This window comes from Polyodon spathula, chromosome 37 (genome assembly GCF_017654505.1).
Source record: "Polyodon spathula isolate WHYD16114869_AA chromosome 37, ASM1765450v1, whole genome shotgun sequence".
NCBI lineage: Eukaryota > Metazoa > Chordata > Actinopteri > Acipenseriformes > Polyodontidae > Polyodon > Polyodon spathula.
Window position 1 is genome coordinate 3,235,785 of NC_054570.1, and position 15,362 is coordinate 3,251,146.

Consider the following 15,362-nt stretch of genomic DNA (forward strand, 5'->3'; position numbering starts at 1 on the left):
TAATAATAATAAACCATAATAATAAAATACAGTTTGAGCTCACTAGACTAGACTGTATTGAATTACATTGTAACTGCAGTTTTTTAGATCACTAGACTAGACTGTATTGAATTACATTGTAACTGCAGTTTGAGATCACTAGACTAGACTGTATTGAATTGCATTGTAACTGCAGTTTGAGATCACTAGACTAGACTGTATTGAATTACATTGTAACTGCAGTTTGAGATCACTAGACTAGACTGTATTGAATTACATTGTAACTGCAGTTTGAGATCACTAGACTAGACTGTATTGAATTACATTGTAACTGCAGTTTAAGATCACTAGACTAGACTGTATTGAATTACATTGTAACTGCAGTTTGAGATCACTAGACTAGACTGTATTGAATTATATTGTAACTGCAGTTTGAGATCACTAGACTAGACTGTATTGAATTATATTGTAACTGCAGTTTGAGATCACTATGGTGGTGGTGGAATTATATTGGGGGGGGGGGGTTTAAAATTCTGGGGGGGGGGTGTTAAAATTCTGTTCCCACATTTTAAGAATTCATCTGCCCTCCCTCTTTAAAACGAGGTTCAAAGATCAAACATCAAAACAACAAAGTTCCACCTCTGTCCCAGGTTGAGTCAAGTGGAATAATTTTTTCGTTTTGTGAAATTATGATATGGAGCGTGAATTTGATTTGCCAGTCCGCGGGACAGGCAGTGAGAGTTCATTTTCCCAGACCTCCCCTATAGCCAGCTCCCCTCCCTCCCTCCTCCCTCTCCCCCTAAACATTATTATCCTGCAAAGAGTAAGAGCTGGTGAGTTCAGCAGTGTCTCCCCAGCAGGGAGGGTATTGATCAGCCTTGATTGATTACCGGCCCAGAATAAATGTTTCTCTGCGCGCTCTCAATGCTGTGAGCTGGAGGTGGCAGATGGCTCTATTCAAGGCATTTCTGGGAACGGACATGGGGAGAGAAGGAGAGGAGGGGTCAGTAGTTGACCAGGGCAATAAGGCCCCTTCATTCTAAGAGCTCCACATTCCATTTGGACTTCCTCCATTCCAGTGCAACATATAGTTTGTGGCCCTTAAAACTTTGTCTTTATTAACTATACACTTTGTAAACCAAGTTAAAACCACAGAGAGACAGACATGCTGTGTCTCCTTAGTATAGTTACAAGTTCGTGTGTGTTAGTTTCCTTCAGTCCTGTTCAGCACAACACCATACCATTTCTTCATGGTGTCTGTGTTAGTTTACTACATTCTGAAAAGAGTTTAGTTTCATCAAAGCTGCGGGCAGACAGATAGTCAGACAGACAGACAGACAGAGCCCCACAATCCTGTGAGTTGTTGCACAGTGTAGTTACAGTCATGTGTGCTATAGTCTACTGCAGTGTATACTATAATATAATACACTAGTGTGCTATAGTCTATATAGTGTCTAAGTTTGCGATGGCTCCACTATTCATGCTGAGAGGTCATTTCTCTCTCACCTTGATCAGAGGTAGCCATCAAAATACCTTGAAACATTAGAAGTTATTCAATCTAAATAAGCAGCAGATGAAAAGCTAATATTCACACATTGAGTCTGTTTCTGTAGATCCTGTTGTGGTTTAAACATGCAGGATTCCTTGTCAGTGACATTCTGTGTGTGAGATCCACACTCTCAGTGAAATTCTCAGTGTAGATGCTGCTAATTCTTTCCAGTGGGAGTCCTATAATATAATAATAGAACAATAATCTCCCTTGATTTTGATTCAGGTGGCTTCTTGTAATGATTGTTTCAAGCCGTTCATGTGCACTGGTATCAGTTTTATAGGGAAAGTTTCAGTATTTATTTATTTCATTTATATAGTGCCTTTCATACCAGAGTAACACAAGGCACTGTACATAAATACATAAAAATACAAAATAATAATAATAATAATAATAATAATAATAATAATAATAATAATAATAATAATAATAATTAAAAGCTAGCAAATTATGTTGCATTAAAACTACTAAGATAAAAAAAAGCAATTTTATAAAAATGTGTTTTAAAAATACCCACAGCCTCAGCTTCCCTAACACATTGAGGTTGTGCATTCCATAGTGCAGGGGCTCAAAGAAGAAGTAGATTTCTATAACAGTGAATCCGGTCTCACTGCTGTGCCACTGCTGTTTCCACGGGTTAGAATGGAATTCCTGCAGTAAAACTGTAATCCTTATTCAAGGACTAAATTAAACTGGGGAGGGAGCAGGAGGAGGGTCACAATTGGCATTATTAGCCCCCCCCCTCTTCCACCCTCCCCAGCCTGTTCCCACTCTTTGTCCCCAAAACTGGACATCTGCCACCGCTGACCACTGCTGTCTCCATGGGGATGACATCAGTGAGGGCCAGCGTGGGAAAGTTGCCGCGTCGGGGTTGGGAGATCAGGGGTTGGGGGTCGCAGGCAGTCAGGAGGATGATGGGTGATAGATTACTCTTGGGGTCCCGAGGGGACAGCTTGTGACAAGTTGTTTAAACGAGGACAATCGGCACCTCTCTCGCACCTCTCCCTCCCGCACTTCCCAGGACAAACATTGACATTTAACACGAAAACCCCGTGGCACAGCAGTGGCTCTGTATTACACTGAGTGGGGCTAACTATAACCTTCACCAAATGCATACAGACAGACCGTGTCACAGCAATGGTTGTGTCTCATACTGAGGGGTGATTCTAAGCTTGCTGCACTTCGCTGCATGCTTACCATGGATTCTGCAGTAATGCAGAGAGGGCTGCAGCCTGTGGCTCTTCTCTTTGAGGAAATATTTACTGTGCCTCTCTCTCTCCGGTGATGCTCTTTATTTCCCGACCTTCATCCCTCAGCCTGCTGAGAGAGAAGCTGGACTTCCTGCACTGTGCACACAGAGAGAGGATGCCATGCGCTCGTACATGGAATCCCTCTCCTCCAAAACAGAATAGAGGGCTTCCTGCACCAGAGCTGTTCTTTTGGGTTTATATATTGTATCTTTGGCAACACTTGTTGAACTTGTCATGCCAATAAAGTATCTGAACTTGAACTTCAGAGAGAGAGAGAGGGGAGCCAGACTCCCTACACTGTATAGAGAGAGAGAGAGAGAGGAGCCACACTGGGGTCCTGCTGGGGGAGGGACACACAGTCCCTGTCACAGCCTGAGACACACCGTGAAGACTCTGCACAGGGACACTGACAGGAGAGGTTGTTTTATCTAGCAGTGTTCAGCGATCAGTTTTACATTTCCTGTCTCTTTATGTAATTGTTCCTTTTCATATATTATCTTTTATTGATGTTCTGAATGTTTCTATTGTATTTTGAAACTGCTTTGGCAATACTGCTAATGCTGTCATGCCTTTGAATTTGAATTTGAGAGAGAGAGAGAGACTGATACACACAGACACAGATACATGCACTGACATACACACTGACACACACACACACACACACACACACACACACGCACACTGACAGACACAAACAGAGACAAAGACACACAGAGAGACACAATGAGAGAGACAGACCACACATAAACTAACACACACACAGATGCACACACTGATAGACTGGAGACACACACAGAGAGACACACAGAGATGCACACAGAGAGAGAGAGAGAGAGAGAGACACACACACACACACACACACACACACAAAGAAATAGAGACACACTGAGACAGACACACATCTACACAGAGACACACATACATATACAATTGCAGACAAAAATATTTGGGCAATTTAAAAAAAACACAAAAAGTCATTTGTATCATTTCTAATAGTTCTATTGAAAGATAGAAATTAAAGTAAAGCTTCATCTCTATAATAAAACAACAAATTGTTACATAAAAGGAAAAATAACATGCAAAAACGAATTAGATACTTTGACAAAAGTATTTGGGCAATCAACATATTTCATATGAAGCCCATTTGGCAATTATCATGATTGAAAACCAACACCTGTTGATAATTGTAGAATAAGTAAATGCATCTGAATACAGTGCTGAAAAATACATTTGAAATTTGTGATTTAAAAAAAAAAGCAACAAAAATAGTTAAAACTAAAAAGTACAGCAGCAATCTGAAAATGCCAGCGATACAGCTAAACAGAAAAGAGGAAACTACCAGAAAATAGCAGAAAGACTGGGTTCATCGTGTGGGCTTGTGAACAGCATGGATTGGAGGTGACATCACAGACCAGGAGATGCAGGGACACGCAGGGACTTGCTGCGGGAGTCGCTAACCTTTAAACAAAACCCTTTTCATAAACCAAAGAGGCACGGTGGCCAAAACTAAACAGACAAGAATTAAAACAAGTATGGTCTAAAGCCAGCAAGAGTAGCAATTGTTTTTAGTTTTTATAACTCTTACTGTCTCTCGGTCTCTTTCTCCAAACTCTCTCCAACTCTCATCAACACCACAGGAGTCGCTTGTATATATGTGACCATCGCCAAATTGGTCATTGCTTGATTATTTGGGAGATGAAGGATCATTCAGGCTGCCGGGAAAAATCCTCGGATTACTGCAAAGGATTTGGCACAAGATTTGAGAGAAAACGGTCAAGAAATTCACGAGCGAACAATTCAACGATACCCAACCAAACAATGCACAAAAGAAAGCGATTGGAGTTTTCCATTGAATACCCTGCAGAAGCCTGATGATTTCTTCAACCATATTTTATGGTTAGACAAAAATATAACTTTTTTCACCATGAAAGGAACATGTTCGGAGGAAGAGAGGAGAAGAGTTTTATGAAAAGTTCATCACGCTCAGTGAAGATGATCTCAGAGTGAGTAGTGATTTCTTGCTGTGACCTAGATGCAAAGAAATGCAGAGTCCTTTTCTTAAGATATTAGTTTGGTTTATTCAATATATGCAGGGAATCGTTTTTCCAGTCAAGAGTTTCAGCTAGTGCCTTCAGCAGTGTTACTGAAACAAGAAGAGACTGAGTCAAGCAGACAAACGTTTCAGCTAGTGCCTTCATCAGTGTTACTGAAACTAGAAGAGACTGAGTTAAGCAGACAAGCGTTTCAGCTAGTGCCTTCATCAGTGTTACTGAAACTAGAAGAGACTGAGTTAAGCAGACCAGCGTTTGGGCTAGTGCCTTCATCAGTGTTACTGAAACTAGAAGAGACTGAGTCAAGCAGACAAGCGTTTGGGCTCTAGTGCCTTCATCAGTGTTACTGAAACTAGAAGAGACTGAGTCAAGCAGACAAGCGTTTCAGCTAGTGCCTTCATCAGTGTTACTGAAACTAGAAGAGACTGAGTCAAGCAGACCAGCGTTTGGGCTCTAGTGCCTTCATCAGTGTTACTGAAACTAGAAGAGACTGAGTCAAGCAGACAAGCGTTTCAGCTAGTGCCTTCATCAGTGTTACTGACACTAGAAGAGACTGAGTCAAGCAGACAAGCGTTTCAGCTAGTGCCTTCATCAGTGTTACTGAAACTAGAAGAGACTGAGTCAAGCAGACAAGCGTTTCAGCTAGTGTCTTCATCAGTGTTACTGACACTAGAAGAGACTGAGTCAAGCAGACAAGCGTTTCAGCTAGTGCCTTCATCAGTGTTACTGAAACTAGAAGAGACTGAGTTAAGCAGACAAGCGTTTCAGCTAGTGCCTTCATCAGTGTTACTGTGTTACTACTAGAAGAGACTGTGTCAAGCAGACAAGCGTTTCAGCTAGTGCCTTCATCAGTGTTACTGAAAAGAAACTGAGTCAAGCAGACAAGCGTTTCAGCTAGTGTCTTCATCAGTGTTACTGAAACTAGAAGAGACTGAGTTAAGCAGACAAGCGTTTCAGCTAGTGTCTTCATCAGTGTTACTGACACTAGAAGAGACTGAGTCAAGCAGACAAGCGTTTCAGCTAGTGTCTTCATCAGTGTTACTGACACTAGAAGAGACTGAGTCAAGCAGACAAGCGTTTCAGCTAGTGTCTTCATCAGTGTTACTGACACTAGAAGAGACTGAGTTAAGCAGACAAGCGTTTCAGCTAGTGTCTTCATTACTGTTATGTAAAGTACTTAGAAGATACCTGTGATATATTGCTATAATATCAATGTATATAAGACTGCCTCTTAGGGTATAACACACTCGCGTGATTATAAAGGCAGTATTGGTCAGAGCAGCTCTGTGTGAAAGCACACAGCTCTATTGACTGAGCCAAAACATCTCCCAGCTGTCAGAAACATGAACAGCGCTGCTGCTGTGAGCCTGTGAGCAGAGCTATTGTACTGTACAGTGAATAGAGACAGTGGGGCTCGCGATCCTAGTACCAGCAGACTCACAGCACTTTCTTTAAAGACACACACACTGGAGAGCAGGGATTCGGGGGCTTCAAGCTGCCCTGCCCTGGACTGGCCTGGAGGGAGCTACTTTCTCTCAGGGGGTGAGGGAGGGAGGGAGCGCTTTTCTCTCAGGGGGTGAGGTAGAGAGTACCCTTTCTCTCAGTGGGTGAGGGAGGAAGGGGGCAGCAATGCAGTCTCCAGTCTAATATACCTCTGACTCCTGACTCCTCAATTTCTAAACCTCCCTCTCCCTCCCTCCCTCCCTCCCACTCTCTCCAATTCTCTCACACTCCCTTTCACGCTCTCCAACTCTCTCCCTCCCTCTTACTCTCTCCAACACTCTCTCTCTGCTCTCTCTCTCTCTCCTTTCACAACTTCCTCTCTCCCCCATTTTACCTTTTCTTTATCTCCGCTCTTTCTGGCTACACTTCTCCCTCACTTTTTATCTCCCTCCTTCCCTCGCTCAGTGCGCTGTTCTGGGGTTTCCAAAGAAACTCAGAGTGAAAGGGAGACATTTCAGCAGAACAATGAGCTGAGAGAGAGGGGGGTGGAGAGAAAGGGGGAAGGGAGAGAGAGGTGGAGAGCGTGAAAGGGAGTGAGAAAGGGGGGAGAAACTCATATTAAAGAAATGCATAGAATATTATGCTTCATAAGAGTACTGAATACAGGACAGGTCTATAGTATAGGGAGAGAGAGGAGAGAGGATGACAGGTCTGCTCTGACCTTGAGGGGTGAAATACTCCTGAAAGAGTTTTAACAAGAGCAAAGAAATATAAACATTGACCCCTCTGTGAGTGCTGGCTTCCTGTATGGGTTAGGAGTGATTTTAAGGTTCTGCTTTTATTTCACAAAGCTTTAAATAGCTTTGCTCCCCTGCATCTAAAAGATTTGCTGAGCCCTGTACCCCACCCGTCTCTTAGATCACAGGAAAGCTTGTTCAGTATTCCATGGGTGCACAAAAGGCACAGCGTTCAGCTGTGAAATGATCCGCTACGATTAAAAAGCACGGTGCCTCTCTCTGGCTGCTTTTAAATTAAGAGTAAAAACACATTTTTATAATTTAGCAACTGTATTTTAAAGGGGAAAACTTTATCAATCTGTTTTTTTTTTTATATATTTTTTAAAAAATGTATTTATGTTTATGCTATTTATTTTTTTATCGCTGCTCTATAAAGTGTTATTAAAAATTTTAGTTGAAACACGCTATTGATCAATTTTCAGAGGGCTGGATCTCATCAATATCAGGGTCTATTATAAGAACATTTCAGAGGGCTGGATCTCATCAATATCAGGGTCTAGTGCTGTATATTATAAAGACATTTCAGAGGGCTGGATCTCATCAATATCAGGGTCTAGTGCTGTATATTATAAAGACATTTCAGAGGGCTGGATCTCATCAATATCAGGGTCTAGTGCTGTATATTATAAAGACATTTCAGAGGGCTGGATCTCATCAATATCAGGGTCTAGTGCTGTATATTATAAAAACATTTCAGAGGGCTGGATCTCATCAATATCAGGGTCTAGTGCTGTATATTATAAAGACATTTCAGAGGGCTGGATCTCATCAATATCAGGGTCTAGTGCTGTATATTATAAAGACATTTCAGAAGGCTGGATCTCATCAATATCAGGGTCTAGTGCTGAATATTATAAAGACATTTCAGAGGGCTGTATCTCGTCAATATCAGGGTCTAGTGCTGTATATTATAAAGACATTTCAGAGGGCTGGATCTCATCAATATCAGGGTCTAGTGCTGTATATTATAAAGACATTTCAGAGGGCTGGATCTCATCAATATCAGGGTCTAGTGCTGTATATTATAAAGACATTTCAGAGGGCTGTATTGCATCAATATCAGGGTCTAGTGCTGTATATTATAAAGACATTTCAGAGGGCTGTGTCTCATCAATATCAGAGTCTAGTGCTGTATATTATAAAGACAGTTCAGGTGGCTGTATCGCATCAATATTAGGATCTGCTATATATAAAGACATTTCAAGCAGCTGTATCGCTTCATTATCAAGGTCTGCTATAGCTATTCATTTCAGCATAATTCAATTATCACTGCAGCAAAATGAGCAAACTGTGTGTGTGTGTGGGAGAGTGAGGGAGTGAGAGAGGGGGACGGGGGAGAGAGACAGGGGGCGAGAAAGAGTTAGAAAGAGGGGGGAAGAGAAGATGAAAGGGACGAGATGCTAGTTTAGAAAGAGAGAGACGGAGGATGTCGCCAAACTGAAAACAAGGAAGGATAAACGTGTTTTTCCTCTTACTCTCTCAAAGAATAGTTGAAGATAGACCTAAGATATTAGAATAGAAAATCACTCTAAACATCGATAGTTATTTTTTTCTAAATTATTTGTGGACTTTGTTTTTAGTTGCTGTTTTTTTTTTTTTTAAGGAATGAACATAACGGAATATTGAGAGAGAGAGAGAGAGAGAGAGAGAGAGAGAGAGAGAGAGAGAGAAAGAGGCAAAGAGGCGTGGGGCTCGATAATTCGAAGAGAAAAGAGATATGCAGTTGCATTTTCAAAAAAATAATCATAAGGCTGCAACACAATAGTCGGCAATCAGCAATCCAGTCCGTGGACGGGCTAGAAGAATACGCTGCTACCCACCAGAACCGCGACACACGAGTTTTTTTTTATTAAATAAGTATTTACATTTTTTTTCCCCTACGACCCAGCCGCAGAATGGAGAACCCCACCTGTCTGCCCTCCAGCCCGACGAAGTAAAGAAGCAACCGGCCGCAGAAAGTCTTTCTATATCGGGGAGAAAGGGCTATAACGCGGCTCAAAGAGGAAGAGACTTGATGCACCGCACAACATCGCAGGAGCTGGGTAACTGGGAGGGGGAAATAATTCATATTTTCTTTTTTTATTTTTATTTTTTAAATACATTTTGTCTTTTTTTTTTTTGGTTTTAAATGTTAATGGTAAACAGTGCTAGTATACATTTGATTGATTGATTGATCGATTTATTTATTTATTTTATGTAAACTAACTAACTAACTAGCTAAATTAAATTAAATAAATAAAAACCGCTCATTTAGTTTATGGGGGTATAGATAATAATTTATTAATAATTAAATATATTATTTTGGTATTATATATATATATATATATATATATATATATATATATATAAATTGTGTGTGTGTGTGTGTTTATTGTAGTCGCTAGGTGACTTGTAACCTTGTCTTCTAGTTTTCATTTCAACCGCGCTCTACATTACTTTACTAGACCCTTAATTGAACTGATAATTTGCTTAATCAGACCTTTAAAGACCTTTTTCAGCTCTTAAATTTGAAGTTAGCTATAACATTTTATAAGCACTTGAACTCTGCAACTGTTTAAGAGCAGAAAACAATTAAAAAGGCTTTAAGCAAACGACCCGTTCATTTAAGGGTGTAGTTTAGTAATTGAAAGCCAGCAGACACAGTGTGTCCCCAGGACCAGGGTTGAGCACCATTGGCCGATGAGAGATATAATATCCACGTGTGTTTGGATTTAGTTAATTATATTAGTTCCAGTATTTTTTACTACAATTCACTCAGCAAAATTTTTTTTTTTTTAATCAGTTTTGTTTTTTGCAATGGTTCAAGTTTTAACAAACTCTGAATAATAATTAAATTCTAACAATTTCAAGCAACGATTAACAACACCATACTGATAAGAAATAACGAATTCATTAAAAAAAATTACAACAGACGGATTTCTAAACTTTTCCAACTGCAGTGTGTTACACAGTCACTGATACTGACACACTCACTCAGCACACAGTCCTGTGATTCTGATTGCAGTGTGTTACACAGTCACTGATACTGACACACTCACTCAGCACACAGTCCTGTGATTCTGATTGCAGTGTGTTACACAGTCACTGATACTGACACACTCACTCAGCACACAGTCCTGTGATTCCGATTGCAGTGTGTTACACAGTCACTGATACTGACACACTCACTCAGCACACAGTCCTGTGATTCCGATTGCAGTGTGTTACACAGTCACTGATACTGACACACTCACTCAGCACACAGTCCTGTGATTCCGATTGCAGTGTGTTACACAGTCACTGATACTGACACACTCACTCAGCACACAGTCCTGTGATTCTGATTGCAGTGTGTTACACAGTCACTGATACTGACACACTCACTCAGCACACAGTCCTGTGATTCTGATTGCAGTGTGTTACACAGTCACTGATACTGACACACTCACTCAGCACACAGTCCTGTGATTATGATTGCAGTGTGTTACACAGTCACTGATACTGACACACTCACTCAGCACACAGTCCTGTGATTATGATTGCAGTGTGTTACACAGTCACTGATACTGACACACTCACTCAGCACACAGTCCTGTGATTATGATTGCAGTGTGTTACACAGTCACTGATACTGACACACTCACTCAGCACACAGTCCTGTGATTCCGATTGCAGTGTGTTACACAGTCACTGATACTGACACACTCACTCAGCACACAGTCCTGTGATTCCGATTGCAGTGTGTTACACAGTCACTGATACTGACACACTCACTCAGCACACAGTCCTGTGATTCCGATTGCAGTGTGTTACACAGTCACTGATACTGACACACTCACTCAGCACACAGTCCTGTGATTCCGATTGCAGTGTGTTACACAGTCACTGATACTGACACACTCACTCAGCACACAGTCCTGTGACTCCGACTGCAGTGTGTTACACAGTCACTCATGCTGTTACATTAACACTAAAGTTAGTTTCCTGATCATATCGTTTTGTTGCAATAAGTAATGTAACAAAAGTGTCAATACAGTGTAGTTAATGTATTATTATTTATTGGATTGGATTGTAATACTTTTTTTTTTTTTTTGGTTATCTTCTTTAATTATCTTATTTTTTAAATAAATAATACATGTTAATACATACTGCATGGTAAAAGCATGGTGATGCATGGCCAGGGGAGCATGACAAAGGGTACAGCCCAGGGGATCAGAGCAGGGTACAGCACAGGGGAGCAGGGTACAGCATGATAAAGCATGATAGTGCAGGGTACAGCACAGGGGAGCCAGGGTACAGCACAGGGGAGCCAGGGTACAGCACAGGGGAGCAGGGTACAGAACAGGGGAGCCAGGGTACAGCATAGGGGAGCAGGATACAGCACAGGGGAGCAGGGTACAGCATGATAAAGCATGGTAATGCAGGGTACAGCATGGTAGCATCTGGAGGACAGTGTTCAGTGGTGGCAGCAGGGTGTCTTCCTCAGTTTAACTGAAGTGCAGCCTGAGTGGAACTCTAGCTCCTGATTGTCCAAACGCAATTCTTGTGAATTTTACTGAACAAAAACCGAGAATTGTGCATGGACATCTTGAGCTGCTGTTTTCCGAGCATCGAGGACAGAGACTCACGAAACGCTGCCAGACCCACTGATACATCGAACCAGGTGAGTGCTGAGAATCACTATAGCGTAGTAGTCTTAGTCTGCAGTATGAGATCACTATACTAGACTGTATTGAATTACATTGTAACTGCAGTTTGAAATCACTAGACTGGACTGTATTGAATTGCATTGTAACTGCAGTTTGAGATCACTAGACTAGACTGTATTGAATTGCATTGTAACTGCAGTTTGAGATCACTAGACTAGACTGTATTGAATTACATTGTAACTGCAGTTTGAGATCACTAGACTAGACTGTATTGTAACTGCAGTTTGAATCACTAGACTAGACTGTATTGTTAATTGTAACTGCAGTTTGAGATCACTAGACTAGACTGTATTGAATTACATTGTAACTGCAGTTTGAGATCACTAGACTAGACTGTATTGAATTGCATTGTAACTGCAGTTTGAGATCACTAGACTAGACTGTATTGAATTACATTGAGCAGTTTGAGATCACTAGACTAGACTGTATTGAATTGCATTGTAACTGCAGTTTGAGATCACTAGACTAGACTGTATGAATTGCATTGTAACTGCAGTTTGAGATCACTAGACTAGACTGTATTGAATTGCTTTGTAACTGCAGTTTAAGACTTAACGTAACATTTGCTATGTCATTGTACAGTGTGATGTTGTCTGAACATTTAACTGAGTGTCTGGGTCAAATTCTAGTGACTGTATGGGACACAAGTTCGGACTAAGTGTCGTGGACGTCACTGTAGTGCCCGTGTCACAGCCTGGTCTCACAGCCCTGAATACAGCCGTGTCACAGCCTGGTCTCACAGCCCTGAATACAGCCGTGTCACAGCCTGGTCTCACAGCCCTGAATACAGCCGTGTCACAGCCTGGTCTCACAGCCCTGAATACAGCCGTGTCACAGCCTGGTCTCACAGCCCTGAATACAGCCGTGTCACAGCCTGGTCTCACAGCCCTGAATACAGCCGTGTCACAGTCTGGTCTCACAGCCCTGAATACAGCTGTCACAGTCTGGTCTCACAGCCCTGAATACAGCCGTGTCACAGCCTGGTCTCACAGCCCTGAATACAGCCGTGTCACAGCCTGGTCTCACAGCCCTGAATACAGCCGTGTCACAGTCTGGTCTCACAGCCCTGAATACAGCCGTGTCACAGCCTGGTCTCACAGACCTCTTTGCACTGTGTTTTAGTTTTTTGCAGTAATGTTAATAAGCTGGTCTACAAATCAGCCCACATTGTTTTTATACCCACCACTTATTAAACAATTAAAAATGGGTTTCTTAGTCTTTCTTCTGTCCCCTTACTGTTCTGTTTACCTGCTGTTTACATTTGTAATGTAGGCTAGATTAGACAAAGTTCTATGTTAGGAAGTGCCGCTGCCATCTAGTGCACAGCTGGTGTATTGCTAGAAAATGCTTGATCCAAAGTGGCAGACCACTAGATGGCGCTGCCTCTTATGTCTATAAAGGCATGTTGGCTGAACTAGCCGGTGTAGTGTGTCTATGACGGGCAACTGAAGAGCAGCTCCTGTAGTTAATATCACAACGCTTACATGCCTCAGAAACTGTTTAATAATGATATTATAATTCATTATCCATTCTAATAATAATAATAATAATGATAATTATTCATATTGTTGTTATTATTATGAGTGACGTTTCATCTTGTTCTTTACATGAAAAATAACTATAATAAAGTAAATGTATTTTAATATATGTGTGTGAATTTTGTTAGACTATCTATCTCTATCTATCGCTATCTCTATCTCGCTATCTCTATCTCGCTATCTCTCTACCTCTATCCCTATATCTATCTATCTCTCAATATCTATCTATCTCTATCTCTCAATATCTATCTCTCTCTATCTCTCTCTATCTCTATCTCTATCTGTCTCTATCTATCTATCTATCTATCTCTCTCTCACTATCTCTCTATCTATCTCTCTGTCTATCTAACAGTGTACTACACTAGTGCAGGGACACAGGCTATAGTAAGGCTGCCCCACCCCTCTCTCCTTCCCTCTCCCTCCTCCATTCTCAATTTCTTTCTCACAGATCCACCAAACAGAGGTAACACAGATTTTCAGCGCAAATCTCAGTCCTAATCCTCTCCATTGAAGCTTCCGCACTCAAAGTCTCTCTCTCTCACACACACACACTTGAGAGCCTCTCCATTCTCTCTCTCTCTTCATGTCCCTCTAAATCCCCATTTTAATGGAGTCTGGCTTAATCCTCATTGCAGTGTTTATTAGCCCTGGAGGGGGTGAGGTAAGAGAAACGATTTAGGGGTCTAGGTTACGTTCAGACCCTCTCCCCCTCCCCCCCCCGTCATTAATACCCTACCTTACCTCCGTCCACAACCCTAGGATCTTGGGAGGATTTCAGGACTATCAGACTTAGCAGACTGGACCAACGGTCAACTATGCGCAAGTGGTTAGTATAACTTTCCACAGTAGAATATCAGGTTTAGTCATTCTCTGTGCACAGGGGGTTGAAATGATCTTCAGTGGCAATGCAAACAGATAGGCAGTGGCCCTGCAATGTCAATACAATGATTCTGTATTATACAGATGAGGCAATGGTAGCACAACTATAGTGCAACTACGATGGAGTGGTAGAATGGGCCCACAGTACTCTTCAGTGGTATAGCCCCTTGGTCATGGCTGGTCTGTGATCTTTGAAATATTTATATTTAAGTGCTTCTGCGCACTTTTAATTAACATCAAAACCAGCAAAACACAGGAACAATAAAAAGTGTAAACAGAACCCTAGAAATCCCAAACTCTTCTTTGAAATAAACCAATCTTTGGTTATCCCGGTTTAGAAACTCTCCCTCTCCTCAGCACTCTCACTCTCCTGATCACTCCACTCTCACTCTCCTGAGCACTCCACTCACCATCCTGAGCACTCCACTCTCACTTTCCTGATCACTCCACTCTCACTCTCCTGAGCACTCCACTCTCACTCTCCTGAGCACTCCACTGAGAGTAGCGAGGAGGTCGTCGAAGAACAGAAAGAACAGGGGGATCATATCGGAGATTTTAATAATGAAAGTATGATCATTGAGGAAGACAATACTGGAAATGATGAATAGGGTTTTAAAATGCCCAGAAATAAAATAATAAAAAAAGTGAGAAAGCGCTGCGCTGTAGAGATAATACGGAGACACTAGGGGGTTTCTGATGGAGCAGAAGGACTGAAAAGGAGATCTGTGACAATAACCTTTTGCAATACTTCACAATTATTACAGAACTCTGTTTTTACCAAGTCAAGAGATATTACAAGGAGTCAGTGGTGCAGGACAAATCAGGGCACAAAACAGATAGCAGGGTTTAGGAGAATGTAGCTTGTCTGCCTCTGTTAGCAGTGCTGATAAAGAAAGATGTGGAAAGCTCTGAGTGCGAGACTGATTGAGGAGGTGTCTAAAGACTCTTCACAGCGCTCTGAGCCCTCTGTCAGGCAGCCTGCAGAGAAGAGATACGATACAGAGAACATCAAAAGCTTTTCAATACAATGGTCAAGCGAGGGGTGAGTGTGCAGGATGTGCCCCCTGATCCGAATCTGATTGCAAGAACTGCTCGGTCCATTTGATCTGTGAACTCAATAACCCTGAGTGATACAGAGTACAGAAACTGACAACTTGCAGACAGTTTCAAGTCGAGAAATTATAACCA